General features: G+C 41.0%; 1 protein-coding gene across 1 annotated transcript in view; it reads right to left on the bottom strand.

Moving 5' to 3' along the window:
• Positions 1-13201, bottom strand: part of LOC135702002 (zwei Ig domain protein zig-8-like) — a 213237-nt gene that overhangs the window by 116054 nt on the left and 83982 nt on the right. The window lies entirely within an intron of this gene.

Raw genomic sequence — 13201 nt, 5'->3', positions numbered from 1 at the left:
AGTCAGCGGTTGCAGCCTTTTTGTTGCATTGAAGTGCAGTTTTTTGTGGTCCGTATCGGCCAGCGATCGGTTCAGTGAACCATACAGAAGGGTCAGTGAACCATACGGAAGGGTCGGTGAACTCAGTTGGCACGAAGTGATCTGCCATTGGATTGCTGTTGAGTTGCTGCTGCCTTTTTTTTTGGTAGAGTTGTTGTTGCTGTACTGCTGTTGCGGTTGCTGGACCGGTTTTAGATATACTGCGGAAATATCTCTCTAGTAGGATTGGAGCAGGAAGGAACTTCAAGGAATAATTCAGGTATTTGATTTTTTTTTCCTTTTTCTTTTCATTTTGATTTCAATTTATTTTGTTATTTGATTGCACTGGGGTTGCATTTTAACAAATTTTATTTGTTTTTTGTCATTTCTTTTTCTCGTTTTTTTAACTAAATAAAAGAATGCTACAAACCACTACTGAGCCATTTATACCAGGTACTATCCCTTTTGCTCAGTACCAGGAGCAGCTAGAATGGCTATTTTTACATTATGACTTAAAGGAAGAACAATATAAAACATCGTTTTTAGCAGTTTGTGGACGTGCAGTCTATACGCAGTTAAAACTTTTATTCCCTGGAAAAGATTTCAAGGACGCAGAATGACTGACGAGTAAAAAAAGCGGTATGACAAGAAAGATTCGGATGTTATTCACAGTTACAAGTTTTGGACTCGTCGTCAGGGTCAATACGAGAAATCTATTGATTTTGTTCTTGCTGTTAAGCAATTAGCGGAGGAATGTAATCTCGAAAATTTTAAAGAACGTGCGATTAGAGATGTTTTGGTAATTGGAGTTTTTGATCGTCAGTTACAAAAACGTTTATTCGACGAAGATGACCTGACGGCTGCCAAAGCTGAAAGGATTATAGTTAATCAGGAAATATCAACTGATAGAACGCAATACTTGAAAGATGACGATGATAGGAGAAGTAGTTCGCGAGGCAATGTGTTCGCTCGACTCGGACGTATGGTGGATCATCCTAGATTTAGATTCAACCGTCGTAGTAGAAGCAGAAGTCTTAGCAGAGATAGGTCGTTTTCGAGGGATAAAAGGAAACATAGGTTTGAGAACAATCGTGATAACAATAGCAAGCCATCATTTGTATGTTCCTATTGTAAGAAACGTGGTCACACGAGGAAATTCTGCTATAAATTAAAGGAACAAAGCCCACGTAGAAACAGAAGCAATGTTAATTTCGTAGACTCACCTAAACCCTCAACATCCGATAGTTCTGGTCTTTTTAAGAGATTGAAAACTGACATGGATGATGCAGAATCAGATGATGACTCACCATGCATGATGATTTCGGCGATAAATAAAATTAATGAACCATGTTACGTAGAGGTAACGGCTGACGGAAAGAGACTAAAGATGGAAATTGACTGTGGTTCAGCGGAAAGTGTTGTTTCAGAAAGCCTATTTTTGAGAAACTTTAAGAATCATACTTTAAAACCTTGCAACAAAAAGCTAGTTGTGATAGATGGTAAACGTTTAGGTGTTTTAGGAAAAGTTTTTGTTTTTGTTCAGATAGGAAACATCCAAAAACAACTTTCTTTAGTGGTATTGCAATGCAACAACGATTTTGTGCCATTGATGGGCCGTACGTGGCTTGATGTTTTCTATACAGGATGGAGAGACACCTTTGCCAAACCTTCAACAGTAATGGAGAGAGTAAATGCTGTGGCGGAAGAGGATGCAGTTGCGGATATTAAGTGTAAGTTCCCTAATGTTTTTGACAAGGATTTTTCAAATCCGATAGTTGGTTTTACTGGGGATTTGGTTTTAAAAGAAGACAATCCAATATTTAAGAAGGCTTATGACGTTCCTTTGCGTTTAAGGAAACAAGTTCTTGAATATCTTGATACTTTGGAAAAAGATGGAATAATAACTCCAGTGGAAGCTAGTGAATGGGCTTCACTCATCACTTCGGTCATTGTGGTAATTAAAAAAAATCAAGAAATTCGATTAGTCATTGATTGCAAAGTTTCAATCAATAAAGTAATTGTGCCTAACACATACCCACTTCCTTTGATACAAGATATGTTTGCTGCTCTTTCTGGATCAAAAGTGTTTTGTTCTTTAGATCTTGCTGGCGCATACACTCAACTTTTGCTTTCGGAAAACTCCAAGAAATTAATGGTAATCAACACAATTAAGGGTCTTTACTACTACAACAGACTACCGCAAGGTGCTTCGTCTAGTGCGGCAATTTTTCAGAAAGTGATGGACCAAATACTACTAGGGCTGAAGAACGTATGCTGTTACTTGGATGATGTATTAATTTCGGAAAAAAAAATTTTGAGGATTGTCGACAAATGCTTTATTTAGTCTTAGACCGATTAGCTAAGGCTAATATCAAAGTAAATTTAGAAAAATGCAAGTTTTTTGTTGATAAGCTGCCTTATTTAGGGCATATTTTAACCCAAGATGGATTACTTCCTTGTCCTCATAAAGTTCAAACTATTCGAGAAGCGAAAGCTCCTCGAAATGTTACAGAGCTTAAGGCTTTTTTGGGGTTACTCACTTATTACTCCAAATTCATTCCCAATCTTTCTTCCCGCATATATTGTCTTTATAAACTTTTGAAAAAGGATGTCAAGTACATTTGGACAAATGAGTGTAACAAAGCTTTTGATGATTGTAAACAAATTTTATTGAAACCAAAACTTTTAGAGTATTTCGATCCAGACAAACCAATTGTGGTGGTTACAGATGCGTGTAGTTATGGAGTTGGTGGTGTTATTTCACACGTAGTAAATGAGATTGAACAGCCCATTAGTTTTACATCATGTTCCCTTAATAATGCACAAAAGAACTATCCCATCTTGCATCTAGAGGCTTTGGCGGTGGTTAGCACCGTTAAGAAATATCACAGATTTTTGTATGGGCAAAGATTCACCATTTTCACGGATCTTAAACCGCTCATTGGTATTTTTGGAAAAGAAGGCAAAAATACTATGTATGTTACTAGATTACAACGTTATGTTATGGAAATGTCTATATATGACTATGACATTATCTACAGACCCGCTTCTAAGATGGGGAACGCAGATTTCTGCTCAAGATTTCCACTTGAACAAGAAGTATCAGAGGAGTTAAAAAGAGAATATGTAAAAAATTTAAATTTTTCGGATGAATTCCCTATTGACTTTAAGGAAATAGCCAAAGAGACGAAAAAGGATGATTTTATTTTAAAAATAATTGATTATCTTCACAATGGTTGGCCAGATCGTTTAGACAAACATTTTAGGGATGTATATTCCCTTCATCAAGACCTTGAGGAAGTAGACGGTTGTGTTTTGTTTCAAGATCGAGTGATAGTCCCAGTAAGCATGAAAGAAAAAGTGCTTAAAATGTTGCATTCAAATCACTCGGGAATCAGTAAAATTAAACAACTTGCAAGGCGGACCGTTTATTGGTTGGGGTTAAATGGCGACATAGAGAGGTATGTCAAGTCTTGTCGAATTTGTAACGAAATGAATGCAGTTACAAAACCAGCTCCTTATTCTAAATGGATACCTACCAAAAAGCCATTCAGCCGACTACATGCAGATTTTTTTTATTTTGAAAGGAAAATATTTTTGGTTGTAGTAGACAGTTTCACGAAATGGATTGAGTTGGAATATTTGAGGAACGGTACAGATAGCAAACAGGTAATAAGGGTTTTTCTCAGCATTTTTGCTAGATTTGGATTACCAGACGTTTTAGTCACCGATGGAGGACCACCTTTTAATTCTGACCATTTTGTGAAATTTTTTGAGAGGCAAGGAATCTATGTCATGAAAAGCCCTCCTTATCACCCTGAGAGTAACGGTTAAGCGGAAAGGACAGTTCGTTTAGTTAAAGATGTATTAAAAAAGTTCCTTTTGGATGCAGAGATAAAGAAACTGGATACAGATGAACAAATTTCATATTTTCTTTTCAATTACAGAAATATTTGTCTGGAGAATAAGGGAGAATTTCCCTCAGAACGGTCGCTCTCGTACAAACCAAAAACGCTATTGGATTTGATTAATCCAAAAACAAATTTTAAAAATAATCTAACAAATCCTAATGATGATGACCACACCGCATGTTATAGTAAAGAAGACAAGAAACCTGATCCTTTTACTAATCTCAAGGTTGGAGACCTGATATATTATAAAAATCCTAACAAAACTGACACACGAAAGTGGATTCCTGCAAAATATCTAAAACCAATTTCTAACCATATTTTCCAGATTTCTCTTGGGGGTCGGATTTTATGGGCGCATAAGCGTCAGTTAAAAATCCAACCTAACTCACGTCGTAATTTGAATTTTAATATAGTTTCTCGAAGAGAAATTCAAACACCACAGGTTGACCAACAAGCTTTAGAAACGCAGCAAAACAATGTACCTCAACTAATAGAAGAACAGTGTAATTTTGAAATAAGAAATAATCACAGAAAAAGAAGAAGAGAAAATGGAGAATCTTCAGACTCGGATTCTTCGTTCTATGGCTTTCCAGCCGATTCGTTTATTTTTAGTGATGCAATACCCATACCTGTTGAAGAAGAAAATGAAGTTCCGGATATGGTGATGCCAAATCCAATCAGAAAGAGCGAAAGAAGATCAAAGAAGAAGCAAAAAAGGATTTTGTTTATTATTAAATAAACTTTCCATTCTAATATGATTTTAGAATTCTGTAAATAAGTTTTTTTTTATGTGCTGTATAAAGCTATCGATTTTGTATTGGAATGTTTTCTTAAAGGAATGAGGATTTGTTGTATACAAGCTGTAGGTAAAATAGGAAGTATCCTATTTCGATGTTATTCGGTAAGACGGTAAAATGTGAAAACGAGAGAGTTCTGTCAGATAAAGATAGAGGGTATGAAAAAGAGAATATAGAAGTGTAAAGTTTACGAATTGGAATAAACAGATCAGAAATCTTTTGGTGATAAACCAGAGCACAAGCGTATTTAATTAACTCCCGGATATCTACCCCGAAACTATACCTACCAAAGTCTCATGTATAAAAACCACTACACCACCGGCGCCGTTGACTGGAGCATCTACGGTCAGCTTTCAGAATCGGAAGGCATACAACAGCTTAATTTCCACGTGGACCAGGCAAAACAAGTTTCAGATAACGCAACGCTGCACGACCTGATGAAGCAATTCTTTAAAATTGATGAGTCCTGTATCACTACGAAACCTGAATCGGAAGACAACAAGAGAGCTGCTGATGTCCTTGAGAGAACAAGTGTTCGGGTTCCAACAGGGTTTGAAGTTGGACTTCTGTGGAAGGAGGATGAACATAACCTTCCCGACTCCTATCCGCTTGCACTTCGCCGTTTGAAATGCTTGGAAAAGCGTTTGCTGCGGAGCCCAGACTTGTACGCCAAGGTAAAGGAATTAGTTCAGAGCTACATCGAGCATCAAAGTCAGAGATGGAATCCGTGGACCAGCGACAAGTATGGTATTTGCCACTTGGAGTGGTTCAAAATCCAAAAAAGCCGAACAAGATTCGTTTAATTTGGGATGCGGCATCAACCGTAGAGGTCTTGAGTTTCAACGATCTTTTGTTGAAAGGTCTGGATTTGATGGTTGCGCTTATTGCCGTTCTGATCAGATTCCGCGAGAGAAATATAGCGATCGGTGGACATCTGCGAGAAATGATTCGAGCAGCAGATAGACAGTACTTGAGATTTTGATGGAGAGATCGCCCGGAAGATCCACCGCAAGTATACGTCATGGATGTGGCTATCTTCGGTGCATCCTGCTCTCCGTGCATAGCGCAGTTTGTAAAGAACAGGAATGCTGAGGAGTTCGCAGAAGAGTATCCACGAGCAGCGAAGGCAATTACCGATAACCATTATGTCGATGATTACCTTGACAGCGTGGACACTGTGGAAGAAGCGGTTGAGCTGATGGATCAAGTGAAATACATCAATGCCAAAGGAGGATTTGAGATCCGGCAGTTGGTCTCGAATTCGAAGGAAGTTTTATGGAATCTGGGAGCACTGCAGGAAGTTACAAACAAGAGCCTGAATCTGGATTCGGAGTCTGAAAGAGTTCTAGGAATGTTCTGGGTACCCGCTAGTGATATATTCACGTTCACATCTCCATCAAACTCGGAAGTTTCGTCTCCGGATAACCAACCATCAATTCTGACGAAAAAACAAATACTTCGGATTATTATGAGCATATTTGATCCGTTGTAATTGATAGCCCATTTCATCGTACACGGCAAAATCCTTATGCAACATATTTCGCGAGCTGGGACGAACTGGGGCGAGTTGATTCCAGAACATTTACGCGATAGCTGGCACTCATGGCAGGACTATCTTTCATGTCTACACGAAATCAAGATTCCTCGATGCCTACTTGGTTGCACACGTCCGGAACAGAAACGGGTTTCGGAACTACATGTATTTGTTGATGCGAGTCGGCAGGCCTATGCATGTGCCATCTATCTACGAACGGTCGGTGAATCGGAAGTTGAGTGTTCACTCATCATCGCCAAAAATAAAGTGGCACCATTGAAACCAATTTCTTTACCTAGACTGGAGCTTCAAGCGGCACTAATCAGAGCCCGCTTGATAGAAAACGTGTGGCAGAATCTGACACTTCCTAGGACCCAGAAGATATTCTGGTCTGATTCATCAACTGTGCTCTCCTGGCTAAATTCAGATGCCTTTCGTTATCACCAGTACGTAGCATTTCGTTTTGGTGAAATCCTGTCAACAACCAGAGTAAATGAAAGGAGATATGTTCCATCAAGGCTGAATGTGACTGACGACGCCACAAAATGGCAGGCTGGTCCGGACTTTAGTACGGAAAGTCGGTGGTCTAACGGGCCCATGTTCCTTCGCCAACCAGAATCGGAATGGCCGGTACAACCAGAACGTCAGAATCACTTTAACGTTATTGGGTCAGGGGTAAGATTTGAACTCGTGACTTTGGCGTGAGTGGTATGGATGCTAACCACTACGTCGGGGTCGCCCCCGTCAGAATACTACTGAAGAACAGATAAAACAATTGTTTCTTCATCAGGAGGTAGTGCATAATCCGATTATGGATGTAACCCGCTTCTCCAGCTGGTGTCGTCTACACCGAACAGCTGCATTCGTGTGTAGATCAAGAACACTGTTCAAGAACAAGGGTGGAGCTGCTGAAATCCGAGGATGGCTATCTTCGGAAGAACTGGTTGATGCGGAAAATCTATTGTGGCGTCAAGTGCAAGAGGAAGCGTTTCCTCGGGAGTATCAGTTGCTGAAGTCACGGATGGATAACGATGGAGAGATCGTGTTATTGGCGGACAAAACGAATCCGCTACACAAACTGTTGCCGTTAATCGATCAATCGGGGGTCATTTGAATGGGCAATCGTATTTGGGCTGCTTAATTCGCCCCATACCAAGCTAAGTACCCAATTATCTTACAGAAAATCCATCCGATAACATTCCCCCTTCTGACAGCTATAATCGACGTCTGCTTCACGCCAACTACGAGACGGTCTTCAATGACATGAGACAACTATAGTTCTATGTTCAGGCATTACGACGACTTGTAAGGAGAGTAGCAGCCGAATGTCAACGATGTAAGAACTCCAAAGCGGTTCCTGTAATTCCTCGCATGGCACCATGACTCCCTTTTTGAAGCCGTACATCGGGATCGACTACTTTGGGCCGATTATGATCAAAGTTGGACGAAGTCAAGTCAAGCGCTGGATGGCCTTATTCACCTGTCTGAGCATCCGGGCAGTTCATATGGAGGTAGTCCATAGTCTCGCAACACAATCCTGTTTAATGGCATTTCAGCGCTTCGTGGCACGGCGTGGAGCGCCTCTGGAGGTGTACAGCGGCACCTGTTTCGTTGGAGCAAACCGACAGCTAAAGAAGAAGATCGACAAGATCAACGGAAGCTGTGCAGCTACGTTCACCAACGTCCGCTCTAAATGGATTTTCACATATGGGTGGCCTGTGGGAACGGATGGTACGCTCCGTGAAAACGGCAATGCTTGCCATCGGAGACGGATTGCGAAATCCTAATGAGGAGACTTTTGAAACCATCGTTCTCGAATCCGAAGCGATTGTCAATTCGCGCCCTTTAACATACATCGGCCTCGATTCATCGGATCAGGAGGCGCTTACCCCTAATCATTTTTGTTGTACGGAACACAGGGCGTCAACCCGGTAGAGTACCGTAGAGCACTCAGAGACAGTTGGAAATTGGCTCAGTGGATGATTGACCAGTTTTGGAGACGCTGGATACGAGAGTATCTTCCGGTGTTGACAAGGCGATCCAAGTGGTTTGAGCCAGCAAAGCCAATCCAGGTCGGCGATGTAGTGGTGGTAGTAGATGACTCCATCAGGAACCAGTGGCTTAAAGGAACGTTCATCGAAGTATATACTGCATCAGATTGAAAAGTTAGACAGGCCAACGTGCAGACAGCCAAAGGTATCATCGTACGACCAACAGTGAAGTTAGCAGTTTTGGATGTTCTCCGAAGATCCAGGTCACACGGGTTGGGGAATGTTGCGACGACCACGACGAAGTAACAAGGTGCATGAACGTCAACAGAATGGACATATTTGTATAACTATAATATAATACGAGGGGATTGTTTGCTAGGGAACAACAATAGCTGGCAGGTTTTCGATAAACTGAAATTTAATTTAAGTATTTCTAAAGTTATTAATTACGTACATGTGTGTACTTACATTTACTGGATCGTGAAGGTAAATTTACTTCATTGATAGCGGAATTATATATTAGTTGGTAAATTGTACTTAAACATGTATTCCAATGTATAACCTCTATACAGATTTAGAACGAATCACACAGTGCTAGTTGAAACACCATAACCAGTTGAATTACCGTATACAACACTGAAATGTTAGTCTCAATTTATTATTGCTTAGTACTAGCGATAACGAGAAATAAATTTAAAGCTTTGAAGCTGTTATTGGACAGCTAGCAAAATTCGGTGTAATTCAACAGCCGCAACAACCATCGTTGTGGCTTACTGCTCCAAACAAGTCAACACCAGGAACTAGTCGGCAGCAGATCTGCGACAAGATATTGTCAAGCTAACACGATGGTGGGAGAACTTCATGATCGCTGGCGACCTGAACACCAAACATCAACCTTGGAGCAAAACGGCACCATCCTGCACAACGACCTGCAGGAAGCCTCCTACCCGGTTGAGTCGGTCCGGTGCTCACGCTACCATCGATATCTACATCTGCAACATGGCCCACATCTCGCAACCGGTTATCTACCAAGAACTCAGCTCGGACCACTATCGGGTGGTGGCAGAAATTGGTTCCTATTCGAAGCTTGCCGGCGCAACTACCATCGTGTCAACTGGGATCAATATCAACACTGCGCCAACACAACCATCGACTATGATGTCCAATCGGAGACGTCAGAAGGCGTTAACCGGTGTCTTCAACGATAGAGGAGACAATATCTCGAGCCAGGTAACAATACGTGCCAGTATCTGAACCTTGACAGCCGTACCATAGACCTCATAAGGGTCTGTAACACCATTTGTAGGCAGTACCAGCGTACTGGTCTGCTTAACTTGAAGACCAATTGTAATCGATTAACAAAGATCATTCAGGCCAGGATGATGGGTCTCAGAAATTACGATTTTGCCAATAAGGTCCGCTCTCCCAGATTGTGCAAAGCCTTTCTGGAAGCTAACCAGAATGAAAAAAAAAAACCCAGACCCATTCCATCACGGACTGGTTGCACTGAATCGTCTCGATGATTCAGTCGTTCATTTGATAACTCCTGTTGAGAAAGCTGCTGTAATTGAAAAACAGGGATTTTTTTCTAGCCTAACGAAAAACCTCAAAGATTTCTAAAAAGTACAGGGAAAATCGCAAAAATTAACGAAACTTAGTAGAAATTCTGGGATCTTTATAGAGCTTCAGAAAATTCGAAGAAACTCAGGGAACTTTGGAAAAGTTCAGAAAATTGCTTGAAGTGGGAGCTCTAATTAAGATTTGGATTCTTCATAGAAGATAAACATTATTTTATTTCAGGGAGCTTTATTATTGTTCGGGGATCTTCATATAATTTCAGGACACTATTTTTTGTTAAGCCTCATGAGCTTTAAACAGTTCAAATAAATACGTACAAGTTCAAGAAATTAACGAAAAACTTATTTAGAAGTACAGGTCCAAAAAAAAATGTTCAGCAATCTTCTAAGATCTTCCGGGATTCAGAGTTTGTCAGAGATCTTACTTAAAAAAAAAAACTTAATGAACTTCTTGAAAGTTTTGGGAACTTCGTCAAAATTCAAGGAACTTTCCAGATGTTCCAAAATATTTGTAGATGATGGGGTCTTTCCAGAAGTTGTTCTGATGTCTTCGTAGAATAAAAATATGGAATTTGGAATAAATTCAGAGAACTTCGTAGACTTAGTTTTGTAAAACTGAAGGGCGTTTTGTAGATGTTCAGGGAACGTTGCATAGGTTACAGGAAATTTCTTCAGTCATTTTTCCTAGACAGCAGGAAGTATTCGAAACATCTCCAGATAGACGAAGATATTAGTGAAGTTCTTTGGATATTTTTTCAAGACTGCAGGTTGATCAGAAAGTATTCCAAAGAACTCCGGCCAATCGAATCGGATCGAATCTTGAATGATGAATTTAGATTTTATGAACATGTTTGTACATTTTCTGTAGGTAAGACCCTTACCCTGGTGATTTACCTATTTTGTCAAGAATAAGCCCTCTAGAATTGCTGGGATGGCTTAGAATATTAAATAAAATTTTCGTTCTATTATGTGTGTATTTATTGATCACCAAAAAGGCTCCTATCCGTATAAACTACAAGTGAATGATAAATTGGTACCGAATGGGTTCAACCAAAACTAACTCCATTTCAAATTAAAAATTAAAATAACCCAATAAGCTTTTGTACAATTAATTTAAAACAGTACCTAATTACCAACAAGGGAACAATCATACAAGTTTGGAGTTCAACCCTTTCGATTAGATTAGAATTGAAGTGAGATTTGGGACTTTAATCGAGGATTTTTTTTTATCTAACTCCGTGATCAGGAAAGTTAGTTAGCCCGATGTATCGAAAACAATTCTGGATAAATACTTGTAGGTTCTGGCAGCACGGAGTGAGATTCGTTTTGCTCACTTCAGAGCTGGTGCTAGCGAGCGCAATTTTATGCCAGATTTTTCTAGCCCTTTTGACAGCCACAGCCACTCGACTGACTGACAGATACGTGGTTTTCAATGTTCCACTAGCAAACTACATATCGGCTTCCTTTAAGAAGTTCGTTCTTGTTTATTTATAAGGTCTTTAATAACGATTTTATTTTGAAGTCCGAAAGATAAAAAGCTGGTCGATGGGCTCGAAACTTTTGGTTGTTTGGTATTTTTCTATATTGAAAAAAAAATTGGTCGATTTTTTAATGGCGTTTTTATGAAACTTGATGGAACATAGAAAAATTGTTAAAATACTTTATTAATTTTCTTTATATTCATGTACTACAATTTTAAGGAAATTACAGTCGAAGATAAAGCTGGCAATTTGAGATCTGAAAGCTATTTTCCTTTTAACTTTCAGAATTTTAAGAATTGCTTATTGACATATATTTTGAACTGCAGGCAGAAATTTTGACGTAGGACTACGTCTTTAATTTCTTTACTGGGGGACACATAGAAAAAAAAAATTCAGACATGTAACGAAAAATCCCAAACACAGACGCAACGATAGAGCGCAAATCGAACAAACGACACATTGCGCATGCTCACATGAGCGAGCTCAATGCTCGGTTGATCGACCAATGAAAGGAAGGGAGGAGAAAAGCAGCGGTAATAAAAACGCTTGCCAAATCGTTTTCTTCGTCATCATCATCATCGTCAGTCATCATTCTCTGCTTGATCGTCAAGCAGTTCAGTTCGGTGTTAGCTCGCTCTCTCGAGTTGTTCGAAAAATTCGTGGCGATAGTGTTCGCGCTCTCTCTCTTTCGTTGTTTTTTTTGTGTGTGCGTGCCCCGAAATGGGGAAGCATCGCTCGCGAAGCCCGGTGAAGGAAAAGAACCCCGGTGAAGGAAATTCGGGTGCACCTACATCCAACGCAGCAAGAAGAGAAAGAAGTATCGGGGCCAGTCCGATGGCACGATTGGTCGGAACGGAGATTTCGATGACGCTGCCGTAAAAGAAAATGCTGCCGACATGAGTGCGGCAACAGTGAAGCTACCTCCGCTGGTAGTTAAAAAGACCCATCTTAACGAGCTCATCGCGGATCTGGCGTCACTGGGCGTCATAGCCAAATTCAAGTTGGGTAGAGTCGGCACCAAGGTGGTGCTCTGTTCGAAAGCGGAAAATGACTTGGTCATCGCCCACCAGAGGACTTCCAAGGTGGAATTCTTCACCAACGACATCCCCGGTGAAAAACCGTTCAAGGGGCCTACCAAATTTCGACCCGAAGTTTATCGAACATGCAATCAGGGACCGGTACAAGCTGGCCCCAAGCGTCGTCTATCGGATGACAAGGGAGGAAGAAAATGTGAAGGCGTATCCGGACTGCCTTTTCCTGGTGCACTTCCAGAAGGAAACGGTGACGCTCAACGCGCTGAAAGCCATCCACTCCATCAATTCCATCATCGTCCGCTGGGAGCCATACCGTGGCAGCCATCGCGATGTGACCCAGTGCCAACGGTGTCTGAACTTCGGACACGGCACCCGCAACTGCAACATCAAGCCACGCTGCGGCAATTGCGCTCAAGACCACGCCACTTTCGACTGCCATGTGCATGGAGCCGTGGCGTTAAAATGCGTCCAACAAACAGTACCCTAAACGCGAGGATGTCCACCAACAAGCAACCAGCATGAAGGAAGGATAAGGCCCCGGCTTTCAGGGCGGAGGACTTTCCGCCTCTTCATGAACAAGCGAATCCAAAGGTACGATCCGCCCCCCCCCCCCCCCCCCTCAAGAAACGTTTGGATCTTCTGCTGGACAAAGCTCTCCATCCCCCCTGGATTCTGGAGACAACCAACAGCTCAACCAAATAATCCCGATCTGTTCATATCCGAGGCTGACGAGACATGCGTTTGACAAGTTCGACTTGCACTGGTGTGGCCACCATTTAAAAAAAACGGCCCTTTTCAGGGCCACAAATTCAAAAACGGAAAGAGTTGAGAACTAAATGAGCAACATATTTGTTCCGT

Source organism: Ochlerotatus camptorhynchus, unplaced genomic scaffold (assembly GCF_037179485.1).
Source record: "Ochlerotatus camptorhynchus isolate MF236.1 unplaced genomic scaffold, CSIRO-AGI_Acam_v1.1 ptg000015l, whole genome shotgun sequence".
NCBI lineage: Eukaryota > Metazoa > Arthropoda > Insecta > Diptera > Culicidae > Ochlerotatus > Ochlerotatus camptorhynchus.
This window is presented reverse-complemented; position numbering and strand designations above follow the sequence as displayed.